Raw genomic sequence first — 23,001 nt, 5'->3', positions numbered from 1 at the left:
ATATGCCTTGTTCAGATTTCTAAAACAAAACTAAGCATCTTGCTTGAGCATCTTGACAACACGTCCAGTACTTCACTGTCAGTTATTTCTAAAACAGTTAATATTACCACCTCTGAGTTAAAAGTTTTTAGCTAGAACTAGAAACAGTCTGCGGGGCTGTAAAATAAAAAAGATGTTACCAGGAATGGCTGAGACAGCAAAAATTGCATAAAAAGATAGTTTTAAGAGTGGAACATCAAGACCATTAAAAAGAACAGAGAGTGGTTAACACCTGTGGAGTAGAGATTGATTAGCAGAAATCAGGGAGATGATAATGAGCCATGAAGTCAATTGACTCCATCAATCTGAATAGATTAGAAATGCTGTTGCCCCTCCCAGGCAGTTGATTTTAAAGTTTTCATAGAGCAGGAATGAAAGTGGGATGGGCTGCAACTGCAGCACTGCATGTCTCCTGGATCCAGGTTTGAACCCTTAAATTACAGGATAGGGCATTACTGCATAGAAAGATTCCCCATCTCTCCTGGTAGGAAAGGCAGTTTCTTACAGCACTCTCCATTTACATCAGTTGTTTGGGGATGTGGGCTTTTGTGGGGTTTTGGGGGGTTTTCTTTTTTTAAGTAATCTAGTGGGAACTACTCAAATATGAAAAGAGGATTCAGGATGGGATCTTTGTGTGGTAGAGACGATAAGATCAGAATAAAAGGAATTCTTTTGAACCTCATGCCAAAATAACTGATAATAGCATCTTTCTATTTGTTTGTTTAATGTCATGGTTAATACTGAAGGAAAATATTTCTTTTTGTCATTAGTAATTGGAAGTGCTTACTGAGCAGTAGAGAGACAAACAAGGTTCCTCAAGATTTTGCCTACTCTAATTTAAGCCATATGCACCAGAAGTTTTATTCACAGCTGCCAATTGGCCCTGAGTATGGGCATTAACAGACATGCAGGCCCCCAGTCTAACTCATGGTGCTTTACATAAAGCACCATGAGTTAGAGGCCCCTCCTAACCCAACAGACGTTCACCTGTTGGATCGGGGGGAAGAGACTGGAGGCCGAGGGCAACATTGAGCCTACCTGCAGGAGCCCAAAGAACTTGCATGCAGCTGAGGAACCACCCGTCTCCCCCAGCCCTGCCCCCCACCCCACTCCTAGTTCCAAGGTTGTCTTCAGGAAGCGAGGGGGAGCAAACTGCTGGCTGCTGTTTGTCCAGCCTGAGCTGGAGGGGGAGGGGCTAGAGGGGGAACCACAAAGTGATGGGGGCTCCAGTCCACCTGCTTGCTGCTGGGAAACCCCAGCCAGCAGCTCACTCCCTTTTCCTCCCTGCACCCCCACTTCCTATGGACAGCCCCAATGGAGCACAAGTTCCCTAAGGTGCTCCAAAGTGGAGTGCCTTCATGTGATTCCTTATTTGATAAAGGTTAGTTTGTTGCATAATCAGTTACTTTAAATGTGCTCTGCAGCTGTGCATGTGTGTCATGGCACAGCTGTAGAGCACTTCCAGGGGGGCAATCGCATAACAAATGTAACTTCTGTCTGCACCCTATGTTTTTAGCAGCTTTCCCTATCTACTATCTCTGTCTTACTATTTGGATGTGTGGGATAGGCATTTTTCTATGCAGTTTTCAGATTTGAACTCATTTAATCTAAAAAGGCTTAACTGCTTTGTACCTCCCTTGCTTCTCTGGCTTTCACTGCAATATCACATTTCTGCAAATCTGGCTTTATTTAAGGCACAGACTTACTTGATTCTATTGAAATACAGAAGTACCTACAATATACACCAATTAATGCTCTCTGCTCATTAATATTTCCTAACAGAGCACTAGAAACTGTTCTGGTGTCTACATTTTAATAAGCACAAAAATGAATTAATAATTACTGAATATCTTACAAAAATACTGTAAATTTTCCATTAAGTTGCTCACAAAGTGCATATATTCACATCTCATTTCAGGTTTAATGTTTGGGGACAGATATTTAAAAGAGCATTGTGGCATGTATAGGGACAGGATGATCCTGATTTAAATGTATAGAAGTTGATAGAAAAACAAATACAGGGATCCATATGAAAGAGCTGAAAAATTTTAGTATGCATATTAAAGTACTTTTATACATAGAAAGCTCAGCTTTTACTTGCTGAAGAACAGCTGTGTGCTGATGATAATACAGGAGGATAATGCCCAGTGGGAGCTCATTGCAGGGTTATGCCTCAGGCGGTAACAATGAGATCCAGCCTAAAATTTTGGACTATCTTTTTTTCCAATGAAAAATAAGGATTCTGCAACATTGAAACATATTTCGCTTAATTGGTTATATGAAACACATGAAATGTTTTATTTTGACATTTTTCAAACAGAATATTGGATTTTTTCAATAAGACCTACTTTCTTGTTTGTTTTGAAATTTCCTTTAATTATAGTTAACAACATAAGAAACATTAAAAAAAGAAAAGAAAAATTTTAAATGAGACACTGCATTTTAAAATGCATCAAACCAAATGTTCTGTTGAAAACAAACTAAATTTTTTGACTTCTTGATTCACCAAAAATGTTGGGTTTCTTTTTAATTCTTTATAATCAACCTGAAATGAACTTTTGTTCTGGTTTTTCCATATTACCAGGAAATCAAAAAATAAAATTTCTGAAGTTTCAGTCAGAGCACCTCTTATAATTCCAAGCACACAAGAAGCATGTTACTGCTGTGTCACACTGTCAGAGAGATAGTATTTTCTCCATCTAGCCTCTTTTCATTTAGCCAGATCACTATGAAGGATTGGGGTAATGCCATCGCTGCCTAATCTTTGTGCTTCTAGAGAGCTACTGCCACTAATGGAAATAGCACTGCACAGTTTAGCCCTTTGGGTAGAACTACAACTGTGTCTAGCCACTATCAGAGGTACAAGAGGGAGTCTTTCTGCCTTTTGTATCCAGCCACCTCAACAAGCTTTTATCATAAATTCTTCACTTAGTTTGGGAGGGGGTCTTCATGATCAACCCCTTTTATTAACATATACCCAATCAGGTTGTTGATATATAATCGTTAATGACATGCATCTATCTATGATTATAAACTGGGAGAAAATGGAAAATAATGGACTAGAGTTGTTGGAGGAACTGAACAACTAACAAGAGGGGATAGTTCCTGGGGTCCAGATCATATACTCATCCTCCTAGGAATAAGTATGTTTTTGCTTGATCTGAGTGCTAATTAAACTTATTTTTAGCTTTTCAATAAAGTGATTCTCTTGAGAAGATACAGTTGTGCTTTCACTTTATTCCAGGGCCCATCCCAACAAAATGGGTGAGGACAGAAGTTACACATAAACCATTTTTAGTGACCAGAAACTGGTGCAAACCTGTAAAACAACAGATGTTCAGTGTACTCAAACCACTTTCAAAAAGGCCAAAGCTGGTTTAAGATAAGTCTGTTTGGATGTAGTATCAGACTGAACTGATTTAGATCAAACTGGTTTATGAAACTTTTGTTCCAGACCCTGTCCTGGTTCAATTGAACTCATAGTCTGATATTATCCCAGGATGCTCTGCAGTGTATTCCAATGGATCAGGGTTGGCTCCACTCTTCTCCCTATCCAGAGCACTATCACTGCTCCAGATCTGGGGTCTGCCTGGATAGGAGGGAGGGGGAAGCAGCTCCTCATAGGCTTTTTTCCAATCCCCACTCAAGTAGAGAGCAGGCAGAAGTGTCCAGGCCCTCAGGCTAGCACACAGAGGCAAGAGGGAAAGGAGTTTAAACTCCCTACTCCCCTTCCACCTCAGAGTGCTGGCCCCAGGCCAGGGCCTGACCATGCCGTCCCATTCTCTGCTTAAGCAGAGAGAGGGGAAAAGCATGGGAGGGGCTGCTCCACTCCACAAGCAGACCCAGGTGGGGGTCCTGTGCAGGCCAGGGAGAGGGTGTAAACCCCTTTTCCTCCCTTCCTCCTCCACCTCAGTGTACTGGCCTGGGCCTGGGCCTGGCCATGCCCCTGCCCCTGCCCCTACCCCTGCCCTGCCCCGCCCCGCCCCCCCCCCTTTCTCCACTTGAGTAGGGAGCAGGTAAAAGCCTGGCAGGCAATGCTCCCTGCCTGCCCCCCCCCCACCCAACACACCCCAGCTAGAGTTGGTACAGGCCAGGGTGGTGGTTTAAATCCCCCACATCATACTCAGTGGGGCCTGCTCATGCCCCTCCCTCTTCACTCTAGCCGGTGAGGAAGCCTCATCTCCTAGCTTCCTTCCCTTCCTTTTGGCAGTGGTCAGCAGCCTGGGAGATGTGCTGTAGCATCTCACAGCTTCTGACCTGAGCCACTGCAGGCATATGGCTGTATTTCTGGAATCAAAAGTGAATGCCTATTCACTTGTTTCTCTGTTCAATCTATGCAGCTTAGATTGACCTGTGAAGATTGAATCAATTCAGCCTCTGGGTTTTTGATGGTCTGTACTTAGCCAATAATTTCCCTTTGTCCCTCTTTGGGAGAGGGCTTACCCTTCATTGCTGACGTATTGCTCATGTGTTTAACTTCCTAAGAAAAGGTGATTAAATTTAAAGGTTTTGTGTTTGTTTGAAGAGAAATCTACACGTTTTTCACTTATAAGCACTTATATATCATATTAGGGAGAAACAGAAACTTCTACCAGATGTAAGTACAGGTTCCATACCAAATAATATTTGCTGTGAACAGGAAGTAGCTGAGCACAGGAAGCTCCTGATTTGGTAAAGGCAGGTCAAAAATATTAATAGGTTCCTCACTCAGGATACCTTAAAGGAAATTTTAGCTCCTGAGATGAAAGGATTCAGTTCCATGGTAAGGCCTGCTTGTTCATAATGATTGTACTTAGATCTCTTTGCATTCTGTAGTCTTTCACCTGAGACTCCCAGTGAATCCAAAATGGTACTAAGAGTCCCACTTCAGTGCCCCACCTCTGTACTCCTGCAAAATAGGAACAGAAGAAAAGTAGATCTAGAGGGAAACGTTTAGCTAGATGCCATGGGGCTTCTAGTTGTCAGCAACATATGATTTGTATTCCCACTGGTTGTATACTGATGTCTGTTACTATTAATTTTGTTGATGATGTCTTTGTAAGCCTTGCGCACTACCTTGTTACATTATTACTACAAATTCAGCTCTATCTAATAACTGGAATAAGTGAGATGAAGTGAAAAGTCAGGTGCATTTTAGTATCTACAGACTTTTAAACATTTATAATGTATATAAATTTATACACATATTTATATGCATTTATACACATATCTTTTAGTTCTCAGACACACTGGAGATCTGCTGGAGATCTGACATGCACTGTGCTGCACCAATTGCAGTTGTATAAGCAGCAAAATGTGTGTCAACGCAGACAAAATGGCAGCGGTGCACTTTTGAATGAAAGCACCTCCAACGTGTTTTAGTTCAAAAGCTCACCGCTGCCATTTGCTTTGTGCTGACACAAATTTCACCAGTTATACAACTGCATGCATCACAGCACCAGGAGCCCAATGCTGTGGTGCTTGTATGTGTAAAAATGCCTCATATTAGCAAAACTGGGTTTTAGGAATGTAGGAGCATACTACTAGAAAGGGCATCCTTGGACATTGGGGCCAGACCTCTGCCTTTTCAGGCAATGATTTGTACAAAGAGTCCAGAAAATTAGCTATTCCAACCTCTCTCACATACCACAGCCAGAAAGTATTTATGAAAATAACCATATATCCCCTTAAAAATCACTGTACTGTGCTATATGTCAAGAACAGAGAAGGTAAAGGTACTACTAGTGCTGTGCCATGACAATAATGGGGTATCTATTAGATGTATATCTGCTCAAATGATCATATGGAGAGAACCATGCCTAGACTACATAGAAAGGGAAAAAATCCATTATCCTTATACATGGACCTGGGGAGAAATTCCTACTTGACCCCCATTGTAAATGTATTAATGACTAGTTTGTATCCATTTGATCTTATGCTGATACTGTTCTTAACTAGCTCTTCTTCCTCCCTGATATTCACCTAATGAGTATATTCCTTAAAGTATGCAAGAGGCAAGGATTTATTTGGGTGAAACCTTTTACTGGACCAACTTCATAGCTGGGGCTGAGTTAGACAAGCTTCTGAATGCAAAGCATTCTTCAGCTATATAGTTGGTCGAATAAAAGATATTACCAAAGAATATCTTTCCTTTCACATAATTCCTGGATGACCACAGCTATAACATAACTATAACACTTCCTAAAAAAGTAATCCTAATGCCCTCGCATTGCCCTATACACAACCTACTTCACCCTACTGCTGAACTTATGATTATCCACTATTGTGAACTGGGTTGTTTCAACAGAGTTCTCCTGTCTGTAGATAAAATGATTTCAAGTGCTAACCTCACCTTTTTTACAATTATGACATGCTATTACCATTTGGTGGTCTAGGTTCAATTTCCATTTGGTCACCTAGGCTGTTAGACCTAATGGACCTTTTGATGACTAGATAGACATAGAATACTACACTAACTGGCTGGATGTCTGGTCTTATGAATGACTCAACATTTTCAATTTAATGATTTTAAGAAAAGAAAATGTTTCTTTTTTGCACTTTTCCTCTTCATAACTATATCTCTATATGTGGATACCATCTTGTGATACATTCAGGATATGAGTTTATAATATGAAGGATAACCCTCATTGATTGCCTTAGAGCTAAAAAAAAATTACAGCAGAGATAAGACATCAGAAAGCATTAGAAAAAAAATTAGGGTGAGGTTCTCAACTGACATTAATTAGCATAACTCCGAGATCAATGAAACCATGCTGTTGGCTTTTAGTGTGCACTGTAAATGTAACAAACTGTAGTCTATTATAAGAAACACATCTAAGAGAGGGAAAAAATGGAATTCATTAACAGATGAGAAAGATTTGCAGTCAGGTAACCCAGGGATGCAAACTGTCGCTCCATTGAATGCAACAGCCATGAGCTAAAATTGCATGATGTAAAAAGCTATCTCAAAGTATTTCAGTGACTGTAACAGATTGAATAGTTTAGACTTCTGATACTGGAAGATACACAAAAGGGAAAGAATTGCCACCCCTGTTTTTCTACCAGGTGCCAGGAAAAGTGGATGATTCACTAACTTTGTTCTTCTGATCTATAATCCTCACATCCTTCTGTGGCAAATCTGAACTAATTTTGTTACCTCAGGAACTTCTGCTGTCATGGAGGTAGGGGCAGAGGTTTAGTCAAACATCCAAATCCTAATTCCATCAAATGAATGGAAAAACACCAACTGGATTCATGTCATCCTTGACAAATAAAGAGGCACAATGATTTTATATTCAACATACAGACCCATTGTATAGTAGCCTCAAGACACAAAAATAATGACTAACATTAGGCAGTAGAGTTTTATGTCATATTTGCATTACATTGCATTTGATTTTGTTGCCTACCAAAATGTCATGTCAAAGCCCTGATACAATATACATTTATGTTACTACACATTCCCTCACTATATGGAAGGTCAGTGATAAAATGGATATGGCCAAACTGTATTGACCTTGAACAGTGGCAATAAATGGCATTATACAGTAGGGATGAAGCAAAATAAATATGCAAAAACCACAATGAAATGCAAATATGGAAAAATAGTTCAGGTTAAATCACAAGGCGTGTCTATGCACATGCTCTGATGCATTCTAATTAGAATGTGTTGGAGCATACTTGAGTCTGCTGGAGTGTTCAAATTAGAACGCTCATCAAACAAGCTTTAATTAAAGCACCCCCATGGCCATTTTGAAAAGCTGGATGCTGAATACACATGACATTGTGGTGTTTTAATTAGAGCAGCTGCCCAGGAGCCTTTCTAATTAAAATGTCCCTCCCCAACCCTGAAGCACATGTATAGATATCCAAGAAGTATATTGTACATATGTGAGGTAAATTTTATATTTTCATTATCATTTCTCTTTATAAATAAGTAATTTTAGAAGTAGTCTGGAGTTTAGGGTTCTTAGAATTTGAAAGTGAATGAAACATGGAAAGGCCTAGAGATTAATTACAGAATACAAAGAATAAAGCATGCTTTGTGATGAATCTTTTAGCTATAAAGCATATGTATACAATTGAATAGACACCAATAAGTGCATTGACAACATTTGGTTTTTATAACCCTTTGCCAATTCTCAGCTTATCTATCCTGTGAGTACTTTCCAGTCAGAAATCATTTTAAGGAATAATAAAACTAAAGACTATTTTACTGGGTTCTTGGAACCCTTAAGAAATTTGCATATTCTGATATATGTTTGGCGTGTCCTCATGAAGCCTTGTTGATAGAAGTGCTGGAAGTATTAAAGCAGGACTAACTTAGAGAAAACCCTAACTAAGTTAAGGAGAGTTTTGCCTGACTTAAGAATTTAGAAGCTGGTGGGTGTATAATTTGGCAAATAAGACACAACAGCTTCAACAGGAATGCATTTTTTTTAATTCACAGTAAAACAATGACTATACTTCATTGAAACTCATGACCAAAATTTTTAAAGCATAATATATGACCATTCTAAAAAAATATATATAAATGCAAGGAATTCTTTTAACTTACTCTTCTCCAAGGCACATCCTGTTGTTGTGTCTCAGGACAGAGATCTAAAATAAAAATTGGAAAAAAGAATATTTTATATCAACAATATTTAGATATATTACACTCTCTGTGATATTTTCTCTCTTCACAATCATGTCTGAGAAATATTAATTGATTCCAACAATAGCCTTTTGAAATAATGCTCATTTGTAAACATTATAATGACTCATATAAAAACATTAAAACAATTAATTTGTAAATATTATAATGATATATCTATATCTATACAGGAAACACTCAGTATTCATGGGTTCAGCATTCATGGTTTCAAATATTCGCAAATGCCAAACCTGTATTTTGAATACACTTTAAACACTTACTGGAGCTCCTCAGGAGCTCTGTGCTTGCTTCCGCTGGGCTCCCACCATCACCACCGCACTCCCGCCATCACTGTCAGAGCTGTGCCCACCCCTAGCCGCTGGGGGCATTCATGAATGCAATGCCCTATTTGCAGATTTCGCCATTCACAGGGATCACAGTAAAGTATCCCCCATGAATGGAGAAGGTCACTTGTATCTATCTATCTATCTATCTATCTATCTATCTATCTATCTATCTATCTATCTATCTATCTATCTACAGATATATATATATCTATATATATTAGGCCTGTGCAAAGCAGCTAGTATTCACTTCAGATTCAGATTCAGCCAATTCAGCAGACAGTGATTTGATTTAGTGATTCAAATCAATTCAGTCAAATCTGAGTCAAAGATCAGGGAGCAGGCAGGGAATGGGGTCTGGCAGGTGTCCCTCCATGATCCTGTTCCCCCTCCTTCAGCCTCCCCTGCCCCGCCCCCTATTCACCAGCTCAGAGTCTGGCTGCAGCTCCGTGCTGCAGTGGGCAGGGACTGCCCAAATCATCAAAGATCTCTGAATCTTTTCCAAAGATTTGGAGAGCTTCAAATTGATTCAGACCTTTTTATTGGTCCCCTGATTCAATTTAGAGTTGGAGATTCGGCCACTGAATCAGACCGAATTTCCTCCGAATTGAATCAGCATCCGAAGCTTTGCACAACCCTAATATATATGATTTTCAGTTATTATCCTTTGTAGATATATATATATATATATATATATACACACACACATATCCACAAAGGGTGATTGAAAACAGCAACAATATGGAGGTCCTATTTTTATCTTGTGGATAAGGGCATGAACTTTAATGTTGCTAGTAACAGAAGATGCAAACAAGAGACTATAAGGCCTTGCAACTCAAAATTCAAGGACAGTTGATATTAACATTTTTTTTTTGTCTCAAACATTCAAAATGAAGGCTATCTTACTGCAGATGCAACACACAAATTTTATTACAAGGGTTTTGCAGTAAAAATAATTCTAGTCTTACATTAACTAATTACTGGAACAATATGCATTTCAGTATTTACATTTATCAGCCTCACATTCAAAGTTCATAACTACTGAACTAGATTTCTTCAAGCTTTTCTAAGACAGGTTACTTTACTGAGGTTCAAAAATCAAGCCAAATCTGAAGACTACAATATATAATACATTAATACACTGTAATGTATAAGGCTGCATGAGGTTTATATATACTTAATTTACAACAATCTTAAGAGAAAATTTGGTCTAAATTATAACAAATAAGTACAAAAAGGCAATAACGTTTACACTTAAACATTAATTTGATATTTCCTGACTTCAAAGTACTCCATTTCTTAACCTTATTGTTGAACTGATAATAATTTCTGCAATGTAGGCATGTGCTTCTGTGTAACTGAGTAACACATTGTGGAGTGCTATTTTATCAGAATGGATCTTGGATAGGCACTACCACTATATTCATGAAGGGTAAAGTCACATGAGCAATAGAGAGATCTTAAATGTGTGCAAATTTTCCATTAGCCATGTGTGTAATAGAATATAAAAGTACAGATGTTTAAAGGTTTACTTATTTATTTTTTGTTGTACCATATTCCCTGACAGCCTCTGATTGGAAAAGACAGGATAAAGGAGAGATGGCTCAGTGAGCAATGTGCAAGTAAAAGTGTGAAAAGTTGAAGGCAGATTATGGAACCATGTAGTACATAAACAATCATATATATTCAATTTATGACATGATTGCCTATGGAATTTGTCACAGTGTAATACATGGAGTGGGTATATATAAATATGGTGGTCATATGTTTCGGACTGGCCTGGAACCATCCCGTATTTTGAGGGCTGTCTCAGCATCCTGGGCCACTGGAGAAAACTGAAGCAAAAGTATTAGATTAGCATGAATCTACCCTCCTGCACATGTCTGTCTCCATACTAATAGTAATATAGGACTTTTGCTTTAATTTTCTCCAGGGAGTCCAGTCAATGGATTGCTACCTGGTCTGGACTTCACTGGGCTGAGTGGAGTTCCTTGCACAGTAGAGTCAGTGTGGGGTTGGAGGGAACTCTTGGGGTTGTGTGTGTATGTGCATGCAAGCATATCACATTCTCCTGCCCAGCCTCACTCCTGGGAGCTGCAGGGTTGGGGCTGTGTGTGTGTGTGTGTGTGTCTGCGCGAGCACACTGAGTGGTCCTGGGAGCCCTGGGGTCAGGGATGTGTGCATGTCTTTGTATGCACTGTGCTGTCCTACAAGGCCCTGATCCTGGGAGCTACAGAGTTAGGGGGGAATGTACATGCGCATGCGCTGACAACCCCATCCCAGATTTTCCTCAAATTATTAGGGTCACCCTATATATAAACAATGCCTAGGAACTTCTCTGCCTTAACAAATTACATCAGGACTATCAGAAAGAAAAGAATGCAAATACATTATTAGAATGCACAAAATCTTTTTAACCTATGTTCATCATATGAATTGCTGCAAATTTAACGATTTTGTAAAGGAAACCAGAAAGCCTCCAGCTTCAATTTCACATGAGTTTCATTCTTTTAAGTGTTTCAAGGCTGAAACTGTAGTTAGCAGTGATTTTAAAACAATTTATGTACTTTTTTCCCTTCTTAAGAACTTTAAAAAGAGTTTTGAGTATTTTAGAAAATTTTTGCAGTTCACCTTTAAGTATGGTGACTTAATCTTGGCACTTGTCAAATTTGTCAAAATGTCTGAAGCTGAGTTTGCTGATCAGTATCTATGTGGAGACATGGAAAGGAGTGCATTATGTTCTGCATTAATTCTGGAACTACATTTAGAAGGAAAGAGGTGCTTAAAATGAAAGACAATTCTTGAAATTCTTCAGATTCCATTCCCCCCCTGCATGTCCTTAAACTTAAATTCTACAAGATCAACTGAAGTACACAGAAGGATTATTACATTCAGGGTATCTAGAACAGAGAGGCCTAAAAGTACAAACTGATGGAAGATAGAGTTTCTCTCACATATGGTAACTACAGATCTGTTCCCACTTGTCAGTGTGACTTTCTCAAAGTACTTTCTCTTGTGTATCAATTTGTCTTGTCCATAAGCAAACAAATCATCTGCCTAGAGTAGCACAATATAAGGAAGAGACATTCAGCAGCCGTCTGACTGCTTCTTCATGGGTCATGTGATCAGTCACTCAGTCTCAATTGCACCTTTTCTTCAGAACATTCCCAATCCTTAATAGCCATTTTTTTTTCATGCCTCATCTGTTTACTCCAAGAAACAGAACTGTGGGGCCAAGTAATTTTTTCTTCACATAGTTTAATGCTGTCCTTTAACAACATGAATTTTCCTTTCACACTCAGACAAGGAATGGAGTGAGTTACTGTTTGAAAGAACAATGCTTAGAAACATCAGAAGAACAATTTGTGTGGACTATGGAAAAGATGGAAAGACACCCCAGCAAGTTGGAGAGAAGAACAGATTGCTTCTGAGCATGCACAGCATGCCAAGTGTAGTTGCCTAGAAATCTTTCAAAGCCAGAAACAAAGTGCACAAGGAATCTAGGCATTGCAGCAACTTTGTGACTGCTGCAGAAGGTGGAAGAACAACAGATATAGTGACTCATATGCCTAAAATTCTTTTAAGTGCTATTAAGACTTCATAGAGACACAACAGCATCAGGCCTGACTTTCTTCTGATCTCACTTACACTAATGTAACCGAGGGTGAGGAAACTTTTACTATGACTGAAAAATAATTTATGTTCATATCTATTCAACTGAGGAAAACGCTGATGCATAGTAACTGCTTGAAATGTATGTATATATATATATATATATATATATATATATATACATATACACATACACACACATTATCCCGTCACCTGGCCCCAGCTGCACATTTCAAGCAGTTACTGTGCTTAAGATACATCATAGTTTCCCTCAGTTGAATAAATATGAACATAAACAGTAGATATTGCCTAGGGGAATGGTTCCAGGGTGCAGGGCCATTTGGACTCCTCTGTTCCCACAGTAACAGAGCTGGGCCCTGTTACATATGCTATACTATTTTAACTATTTGGAAATTATTTTTAAATAACATTTAAATCTTAATGAGAATAAATCAGGGATACCTATGTGCCCACCTCTGCTCTACCAGGCGTTCTCATGCGGCCTTAGCCTGGACTATCAATCTTGCTTGTTCTGGGCTTGCGAGTGAACCCCAAAGGCTACCCCAGCTGAAGTCCAGGGATCCCCTTAACTTGCCTGCCATGACTTTGAATGGAACCTCAGTGGAGGGGTTCCCCTTCGAGGCAGTCTCCAAGATTGTCACGCCTCTCAGCGGGCACTCACGGGGCTCTGACCTCCCCTACACCCCGGCCACTCAACACCTTGGGTTGCAGGTCTTTTGGCCCTTTGGTGTCCCTGGTCCCCCTAGGCTTCTTCCCCAGACTCCCGTGGTCCTCCAGCCATGAGTTCCAGTGTCCCCGGGTCGCGGCTCGAGCATGAAGGCTTCAAGGCCCTTGGACCTAGATCCAACTAACCCGTATCCCTAGTGCCCTACTCCAATCACCCTGTGGCATAGCATGCGATCCCCACCACTGTGACAGCTGAAGTGATGCGGCCAGTGGACCTGGAGGCCACAAAGGGATAAAGAGTGCCCTTAACCTATGGGCCTGGTGTTTCCCCTGTGCCTAGGTGCCCCAGCCCCAGTTGCTTGCCCCTCTTGGGTATGGCATCCCAGCTGATTGTTCTTGGTATGTTGTGGGCCTGTCCGCCGCTTAACCGTCCCTGCTTTGGGGTCTTCTGCCACACCCCGCGACTATCCCTGCTGGGGTTTCCGTCAGCTCGGCCCTTGTTACATCCTCTCCAGGGCTTCCCTGCCGGCTTCCAGTTGGTGCCTTCACCGGTTCTGCAACCGGTTTCACTGCTTCTGCTTCCATTGGCCTCACTGCCGGTGCTGCTGCCGGCTCCACTGGCTCCTCTGCTTGTGCTGCTGCCAGCTCCACAGCCGGTCCTGCTACCAACTCCGTGGCTGGCTTCTCTGCTGGCTCCCTTGCTGGCTCTCCTGCCAGCTTCGTTGCCGGTGCCTCCGCTGGCTCTGTTGCCAGCTTCTCTGCTGACCTCACTGTCGGCTCCACTGCCGGCATCTCTGCCGGCTCCGCTGCCGGCGTCTCTGCCGGCTCCGCTGCCGACCTCGCTGTCAGCTCTGCTGCTGGCGCCTCCGCCGGCTCCACTGCTGACTTCTCTGACAACTTCGCTGTCGGCTCTGCTGCCAGCACCTCCACTGGCTCCATTGCCGGCTTCACTGCTGGCTTCGCTGTTGGCTCTGCTGCCAGTGCCTCTACTGGCTCCACTGCTTGCTTCTCTGCCAGCTTCATTGTCGGTGCCTCTGCAGGCTCTGTCCCAGCTGTCCTGGGCTGCCTAACATGGTGGCTGCGCCTCTCGGGGTGTGGGCTTCTCCGTCGAGTCTCTGCTTACCAGCCGCCCTCCTGTGCCTCCAGGGCTGCCTTTTATTTCCTCTGGGTGGCGTCTCCAGCTGACGTCACCTGGCCCCAGCTAAATATGAACACGGCTGATGAGCCACGTGGGCAGTTTCTTACTCCTTTCGGCCCCTGCAGAGGGTAAGTTGGGGCTGCCTTCTATTTTGGGTTGGGGTTCTCCTACAACCCCGGCACCCCTGGGACAACCTATTTTCTCAAGAAAATTCTTTATTCTTTTATGTAGACAGGGAACTCCAGGGCAAGTAGGGAACTCACCTGAAGGGAGGCAGGAGCTGGAACAGGAGCAGCATGCAACACCACTGTGCCAGCTTTTGAATCAGCTGGCAATTAGGATTGGCGGTGCCTGGCTGATGACGTCAGCCTCAGGCGCTGCTGCAGGAAGTTTAAAAAACCCAGCAGATGCTGGGCAAAGTGGGGAAGTGAGCGTAGACCTAGTCAGGGAGGCCAGGAGGCATCCAGGCTTCAGGTCGCTTCCTCACCCTCGGGACCCAGAATCCAGGGGAAAGCAGTTTGCCTTCATGTTATCCATCTACTTTTTTTTTTTTTTTTTATTGTTTTAATGGGGTTGCTGCTCAGAGGACCAGGGCAGAGGCAGCCACCATAGAGGTGGGTGCGGGAGAGTCCCAAGCCCAAACCTCCTTAGACAGGAGTTGGCAGTGAGCCCCAACAAAGAAGCTCCAGAGGCCTGAACCAGTGGCTGCAGAGCACAAGGTCCCAACTCGCATAGTGGGCATGAGCCCCAGAACCATCAGCACTGGGGACGTGAGAACTACCAGCAATGGGCATGAGATAACACCACTGAACCCATCCTCATTACATTGTTGACATCAAGGTGTGGCAGAAGATTGAGGGAGCTCACCGTTGGGTGCCAGGTGGTATGCCCAGCACACGAGCCACCACTTTGGGACCCTTCTTCACAATATATATATATATATAAAGAATAAAGCATTTTCTTGAGAAAATAGGTATCCCTGATTTATTCTCATTAAGATTTAAATGGTATTTAAGAATAATTTCCCAATAATTAAAATAGGATAGCATATGTAACAGGGTCCAGCTCTGTTACTATGGGAATGGAGGAGCCCAAATGGCCCTGCACCCTGGAAACATTCCCCTAGGCACTATCTACTGTGCCTGGCAGTGGGCCCTATGCTTACCCCAGACTTAGAGGAACTCACCAGAGGCTGAGGACCTAGGTCCAGGGATGTGGTGAGCTTCCCAGTAAGGAAGCTCACCCTGGCATAGGGGAGAAGGAGGAGCCATCCCACAGGTGCCTATCAAGGTGGCTGCACTGGCACCACAGCAGGGAATGTTGTTGCATTGAGCCTATGGCCAGCAGAGGTCAAGCAGCCACTGGGAGGGCCTGTAAGCAGGTGCTTTTTCTGTTTCTTTATTTTGTTTGCACAGAAGCTGTGCATACTTCCTTCAGAGCCTCTGAGAGACAAGAGGTGATGGGGGGAAAGAGTAGTCTCAGGAAAGCCCAATGAGCCAGCAAGAACCACTCAGAAAACTAAGCAGCAGTTTATTTGTTGAACTTTTTTTTTTTCTTTTGCATTTCTGACAAACCCAGGGTAGTCTTGTGGTGCTATAGCCTGGTTTGCCTGCACCAGAGGTGAGAACTCTGAATAGTGGTTCCTCAGCTGAAGCCAGCAGCAAAAGTAAAAGTGGTTAGCTGACCAATCATGCCTTGCTCTGCTTTGCCCTAAAGCTACCCACAACAGAGCACAGCATATTTATACTGTGATTTAGCTGATTGGTCACCCCTTTTTAAGTAGAAAGATAGAAGTTGATTAATATTGAGCTAAAAATTAATTGCATAAATGCTGGATCTATTGCTAGGAAGAAAGTATATTTTTTTGGCAACATTCCCTGCACTGAGTCTAAAACTTGGGACTGTCTTTTAGCTTGTGATTGGTTGGTTTCATCATCTATCTGAGTTTTAGCAAACCTAGTAAATGAGAAGTCAATGAAAGAAAACTGCATCTCTTGGAGGGAGGCCAATCTTTTCACTAGTCATTTATTCAGACAGTATATCCTGAGTCAGTTACTATTGTCCCACTCACGTGGCATAATTAGGGTGATTGCACTTAATGCAATAGTATCTTACACATCCCAGTAGGCATCCATCTGCATCTTTAATTGCCTAAGAATCTTAAAAAATCTAGTCTACAGAATGTGAAGGTACCTTCATTGAAACACCTTCATTTCTTTATTTGGGGTAGGCATAATTGAAGATTAATGGTCTGGGGTGCTGAATCTACAAAGCAGATGATATGGGCATAACGATTTCTATGGATTTAAGGCTACTGGATAAAAGTTTTTTATGAAATGGAATTTCTTAATAAAGTTGCAGCTAAAGGCTTTTAAACCAAGGCCAACTGTTGTGTACTTATTTATGCCAACTGGGACCTGTCAGTTAGCAATATGTAATATTTACTTTCAGAAGCAAATGGTACTGAAATGAATGGAAAAAAAATAAACCTTTCTTGAAAATGCACTTGATTACTATCAAAAGGCTTAAAGTATTTAACCTTTAAAGTAAGACTGTTTGCCTGGTATTGATTTATTAGGAATTACAAGCTAAGAAAACATGCTGTGTTTCAGTTAGTTGATTGGCTTCAAGGATCTTCTTCTTTACAAAGGCCAGCCAGCTAGGGAATACTTAATTCCTTAGAACAGCTTGTCAATTACAGACAAATATACACAGTGAAAAAGCAGGGGGGCTCAGGGTAGAGCGAGATAACTAGACAGTTATTTTGAATATCAACATCTTTCTAGTTGTTGAGAATGAAAATGACATGAACAGATAAATCAGGAGCCCAATTTACAACATTCGTGCAATGAAAATGAGTAGTAGAAGCTAAGAAGCATAACATTTTCATAGCTATGTCCATGGGCAAGACAAAAAGGGATACATGGGGACAAACACTATAACAAGGATATATTGGGACAAACAATTCCCACTAAGATCAACATTAACTTCAAAACTATAAATGAGATTCCTGGAAATGAAGCTTCCATATCATATCTGAGGATAGAATGTAGTCCCTTATGTATTGTTTCACTTGCTGTTGAATTAGAATTCAGACTAATTACTTCCATGCATGGTATGTTACATCTCCATAAAGATCTATTCCTCTTTATAACCAAGCAACTGCTCTCTTAACCTAAATATTTAATATTCAGTCAAAAATGTGAAGTTTATTTAATATTTTTGTTTTTACTTTATTTAAAGGATGTTCAGAAGAAAATGAGGCAACTGTTTACAGTCACAGTCTGAAAACATGAATAAAACAGTAATTGGTCTCCTCCAGTTTCCACTCCTCCACCAAAAGATCCACTAGTAAAAGTCAAATATGCCATAAATAAAAAGATAATAATGGAAGAGCCTCCTGTCAGAAGTACTCTCACTTTGGTAGGCTCAGAAGAAATTGGAGGCACAGTTTCCATCCATTTTACTGTTTTAAAAAAATCTTCACAACCCTGAGTTAGAATGCCTTTCCTTAATGAAAATTTCATTCCAATGTATCCAATTTAAAAAAAGCTACTGCATAATCATGCTGTTTACAGAGCCCATTTTTAGTATAGATAGTAATAAAAGTGACTTTATAGTCACAGCATTTGTGAAACAGAAAACACAACAGTTCTTAAAAACACAAATTAAAACCCACTATATTCCTGATAACATGCTAACTTTATGCCTGTTTCAAGATGTGCTATAGCCAAAGAAAGTCGTTATATTCACTGTAAATTATTATAAAAATCTGATTGATAATAAAATTATCACTGATTAAAATTGAAATTTCACTGATAATGAAATTAGCTATTTGTGGAACAACTAGGAAATGTTTCTTTTCCTTGTCCTTCAGGACAGCTGCCTACTATTATTACAAGGATGTAACAATGGCTGCTTGTACACATGATAGGGGTTTAGTTCCCCAAACTGAAACTGAGTTTTTAATTGTGATGATTAAAACCCCAACATTTCAGTTTGGGGATTTCCATCACTATTATGGTGAGGGGCCCAATCCTTTTTGTTTGTTTGGGTTTTTTTGTGGATCCTGCCCATGTCTCCAACAACCAGGGGGTGAACTGCCAGTGGGCTCAGGTGCTTCCTTCCACTGTGGTGGCATCCCCTGGGGCTGCTTGGGTGGCTGGTAGTGGGTAGGTGCCACCCGGAGGCTGCTACCACCACGGAGGGAAGTTCTAGGGCCCTCCGCAGGTTAGGGCCCACCAGCAGCTCAGCCCCTGGCCATGGGAGAGGTGTGTAGGCTCTGTGGAAAAAAAAAAAGGATCAGGTCCCTCACTGCTTCCCCTGCCCCCCCGCCCCCCCCAGCAAAGCCTGCCTCCATGAGCTGCTGCAAGGCTGTGCAGGCACTGAGCTGCAGGGTAGTCTGGTCCTTCCCTCCAAGGTGACAGCACCCCTGAGGCTGCCCAGGAGGGGTGCTAGCTGCATGGAACTTGCCCAAGCCTGCAGGCAGCACCTGCTAGATCCAACTCTTCCCCAAGCCCAGTGGGCTTTTAGCACATGGGCTCAGGGAAGAGTTGAATCCAGCAGGTGCTGCCTGAAGGTTGGGGCAGTACCCACACAGCTAGCACCCCACCAGGCAGCAGCCCAGGGGGCACCACCACCATGGAGAGGACTGGGCCCCCCCTATAGTTCAGGGGCATCATGGCCCAGAGGTAGCTCATGCAGGCAGGCTCCGCTGAGGAAAAAAAAAGGTATAAGGGGCCCCACAGAGCCTGCCCACCTCTCCCGTGGTCAGGGAGCAAGCTGCCAGCAGTCCCTGAGCTATAGGGGGACCCAGACCTTTCCTCAATGGCTGTAGCACCCCCTGAGGCCACCCAGGTGGGTGGCTAGTGGGCAGGTGCTGCCGTAGCTCACAGGCAGCACGCAGCCAGATCCAACTATTCTCTGAACCCAAGCTGAGGCAACACCCACCCACTAGCAGCCCATCTGGGCAGCCCCAGGGGGTGCCACTACTGTGGAAAAAAGGAGTGGGTCCATCCACAGCTCAGCGGCCCACTGGCATACTTGGCTAATGGCAGCTCACCCCCCAGCTTGAAGTGATATGGGCAGACTCCATGAAAAAAAGGATCAGGACCCTCATGGCTTCTGCCTTCGGCTCACCTCTCCTGCAGCAGGGGGTTGGGAAGGGGGAGATTTCAAAGGCTGCAATGTTACAAATAGCTACATTGCAAACTACACTGCATGCTAATGTAGTTTAGTTTGTAAAGCAGCAAATACATTTAAATTGCAACCCCTCATATCCCTGCATGTGTACAGCATGATGCAATTAAACCACAAAATCAGCCAATTTTCATCAAGTGTACAAGCACCCAATATCCCAGGAGTTGAGTCCAATGAATCTGTGAATTCTGCTAAATACCTGGTCACAGGGAGGATGTATGGTGAGAGAGGTACTGCATGATTTGTATTAGTTCATAAAAGAACATCAGAACATCTGGGGGGCAGAATATTTGTATGTGTTCTATATTAGTTCTGGCAGTTGAATTCCACCTTTGGGTGATACAAGATATCGGTCTGATATTATCATCCTACAATACTGACATTAGCATGACATTAGTGCTCAGAAACTACAGACTCAGCATGTATATGTAAAACACAAAATAATGGCAAGCAGGTACGTAGAACAAGTGGCAGTACAAATACAAATGAAGAGCAGTAGAATTGTGTATACCAGGTTGAATCCCAGACAAAATAAAGATCAAAAGCTAGCTTCTCACCCAAGCACATAGATATTACAAGCATGCTACCCAGACTATGACAGCCAGCTACCACCCTAGGGTGACACAACAATACTTCAGAGAAGATTGGGCAGTGCTGTAGGAAGGGCGGGGTGGGGGGGCGAGTGAGGTGACCAGCTCAGGCACCGAAGCAAAGGGGTGTCAACAGGCACTGCCCAGCTGGGGTGGGGTGTGGGTAGAGCCGCAAGCAGCTCATTTTCGGGGCTTGCTCCTGCTGCTGCGTGCATTCCTGGGCAAGCATGGGGGTGGGGCGTGTGCCCCCCGGATCTGTGCACAGGGCGAGGGCAGGCTGCCGCTGCAGGGTTTACTCCAGGCACCAAACTTCTTTGCTATGGCACTGATATTTCATGGTGGATGGGTTGGTTTTGACCTGGAAGGGTGTGGGCAGTGGGGTCCCACAGGGCTCGGTCCTGGGACCGATACTCTTTAATGTCTTCATCAGAGACTTGGACGAGGGAGTGAAATGTACTCTGTCCAAGTTTGCAGATGACACAAAGCTATGGGGAGAAGTGGACATGCCGGAGGGCAGGGAACAGCTGCAAGCAGACCTGGACAGGTTGGACAAGTGGGCAGAAAACAACAGAATGCAGTTCAACAAGGAGAAATGCAAAGTGCTGCACCTAGGGAGGAAAAATGTCCAGCACACCTACAGCCTAGGGAATGACCTGCTGGGTGGCACAGAAGTGGAAAGGGACCTTGGAGTCCTAGTGGACTCCAAGATGAACATGAGTCGTCAGTGTGATGAAGCCATCAGAAAAGCCAATGGCACTTTATTGTGCATCAGCAGATGCATAACGAATAGATCCAAGGAGGTGATACTTCCCCTGTATCGGGCACTGGTCAGACCGCAGTTGGAGTACTGCGTGCAATTCTGGGCGCTGCACTTCAAGAGGGATGTGGATAACCTGGAGAGAGTCCAGAGAAGGGCCACTCATATGGTTAAGGGCTTGCAGACCGAGCCCTACGAGGAAAGACTAGAGAACCTGGACCTATTCAGCCTCTGCAAGAGAAGGTTGAGAGGCGACCTTGTGGCTGCCTATAAGTTCATCACGGGGGCACAGAAGGGAATTGGTGAGGTATTATTCACCAAGGTGCCCCCGGGGGTTACAAGAAATAATGGCCACAAGCTAGCAGAGAGCAGATTTAGATTGGACATTAGGAAGAACTTCTTCACAGTTCGAGTGGCCAAGGTCTGGAACAGGCTCCCAAGGGAGGTGGTGTTCTCCCCTACCCTGGGGGTCTTCAAGAGAAGATTAGATAGGCATCTAGCTGGGGTCATCTAGACCCAGCACTCTTTCCTGCCTATGCAGGGTGTTGGACTCGATGATCTATTGAGGTCCCTTCCGACCCTAACATCTATGAATCTATGAATCTATGTCACCCCACTGTGTCATTGATAAATTACATGGACAGTAAGACAGTATTTATCTATTGCTCCTTTTTAATTTTAAACAGAAAGAATCTTGTCTCCACAGTCTATGTAACATACAGTATTAACACAGGCCGATCTCCACTGATAGCACAGTTAGCAATATGAACCTGCTTGAGGAACCCCTGGCCCTGTGAGTTTTATTTCACATTTGTCCTCAATATGAACCTTACTATAGTCTTCTTGGAAACAGCACAAACAAATAACCACTGAGCAGTGCTTAGCTACTAACCAAATTCAAGAAATATATACCACTTCTAATTTTCAGTTAATCTTTGTCACAGTTACCAGGCTAACTGTGCTACATACATAGCCTAGCTTTTTAAAATAAACTACATCTCAAATCACCACCAACATCTACCTAGGTTGGAATCATGCAACTCAGTACAGGGCTTGAACTGATGTGCCCAGATCTAACCAGGATCACATCAGCAACTCACATCACTGCCTTATATTCAGTACTTGCAGTCTGAGCACCAAGACAGCTTTCTTAAAACAATGTATTACTATTTAGGGCTAAAACATGTTAGGGGAAAAAGATCTTAAAACAGCAGTCTAAAAACATACTTGTCTTCCCTAAAACTTACCATCCCCTGAGAGTGTAAAGAGGCTTCAGCTACTTCAGACATTCACATTGGACCTGTGTCTAAGTCAGTGCAGTCTCCTCAGGAACAGATCAAAGACATCTCAACTGTCTCTAGAGAGTCTTCTCAACTGTAAAGGGTCCCTTGGCTTTCTAGGTCCAAGCCTTAGCAAAACAGCCATGAAGAACCTTCACCACTAAAAAGTCCACCCCTGTCTTGTAAATGTCCCCAAATATGTTTAGGAGGCTTCTTATCTAGAGGTAAATATTGCTTTCCTGCCTATTTGTCTTTCTTTTTCCTAGCATTTCCTGTTTACTATTATATTCATACAGAGGAGCACAAGATCTCAATACAAATTTTAAGATTTTATCTCATTAACTAGGTCATGTATAATATTCATAAATATATTAAAGATCAGTGAATGTGTCTACACAAGATGCTATGGTGACATAGTTCGTCGCCATGACAATGTAACATCAGCAGGCACAAAACCATGACTCTGATGCTACTGCGCAGTAGGATCAGAAATGACCTTGAAGCAAAAACCCCAGTTTTTGTTTTTTTAATACATATATATATTTATATGATAGATATGCATTCCCTTCTCTTCCACAATTATTTCTGGCTTTTCTTTCTCCCTCTCTCTATTCCCTATAGATAAGCATAAGTGAGCTCAGACTGAGGATAAGCTTTAACATTTTTATTTTGGTAACAAGTTTTTGGTTTTGGATAGCCACTGTTTTATACTGTATTATTATTAGGTTTGTATTGATTCTT

At 42.5% G+C, this 23,001-nt stretch overlaps 1 protein-coding gene across 11 annotated transcripts in view; it reads right to left on the bottom strand.

The window, feature by feature from the left end:
- Positions 1-23,001, bottom strand: part of PTPRD (protein tyrosine phosphatase receptor type D) — a 2,106,329-nt gene that overhangs the window by 1,383,347 nt on the left and 699,981 nt on the right. For all 11 annotated transcript variants that reach the window (XM_059724729.1, XM_059724732.1, XM_059724733.1 and 8 more), the window contains exon 4: positions 8,576-8,619. The gene's annotated coding sequence lies outside the window, so the exon portion shown is untranslated. The remainder of the gene's footprint in view (positions 1-8,575; positions 8,620-23,001) is intronic.

This window comes from Alligator mississippiensis, chromosome 3 (genome assembly GCF_030867095.1).
Source record: "Alligator mississippiensis isolate rAllMis1 chromosome 3, rAllMis1, whole genome shotgun sequence".
Classification (NCBI taxonomy): domain Eukaryota; kingdom Metazoa; phylum Chordata; order Crocodylia; family Alligatoridae; genus Alligator; species Alligator mississippiensis.
The sequence above is the reverse complement of the archived record's forward strand: the minus strand, read 5'-3'. Positions and strand labels throughout refer to the sequence as shown.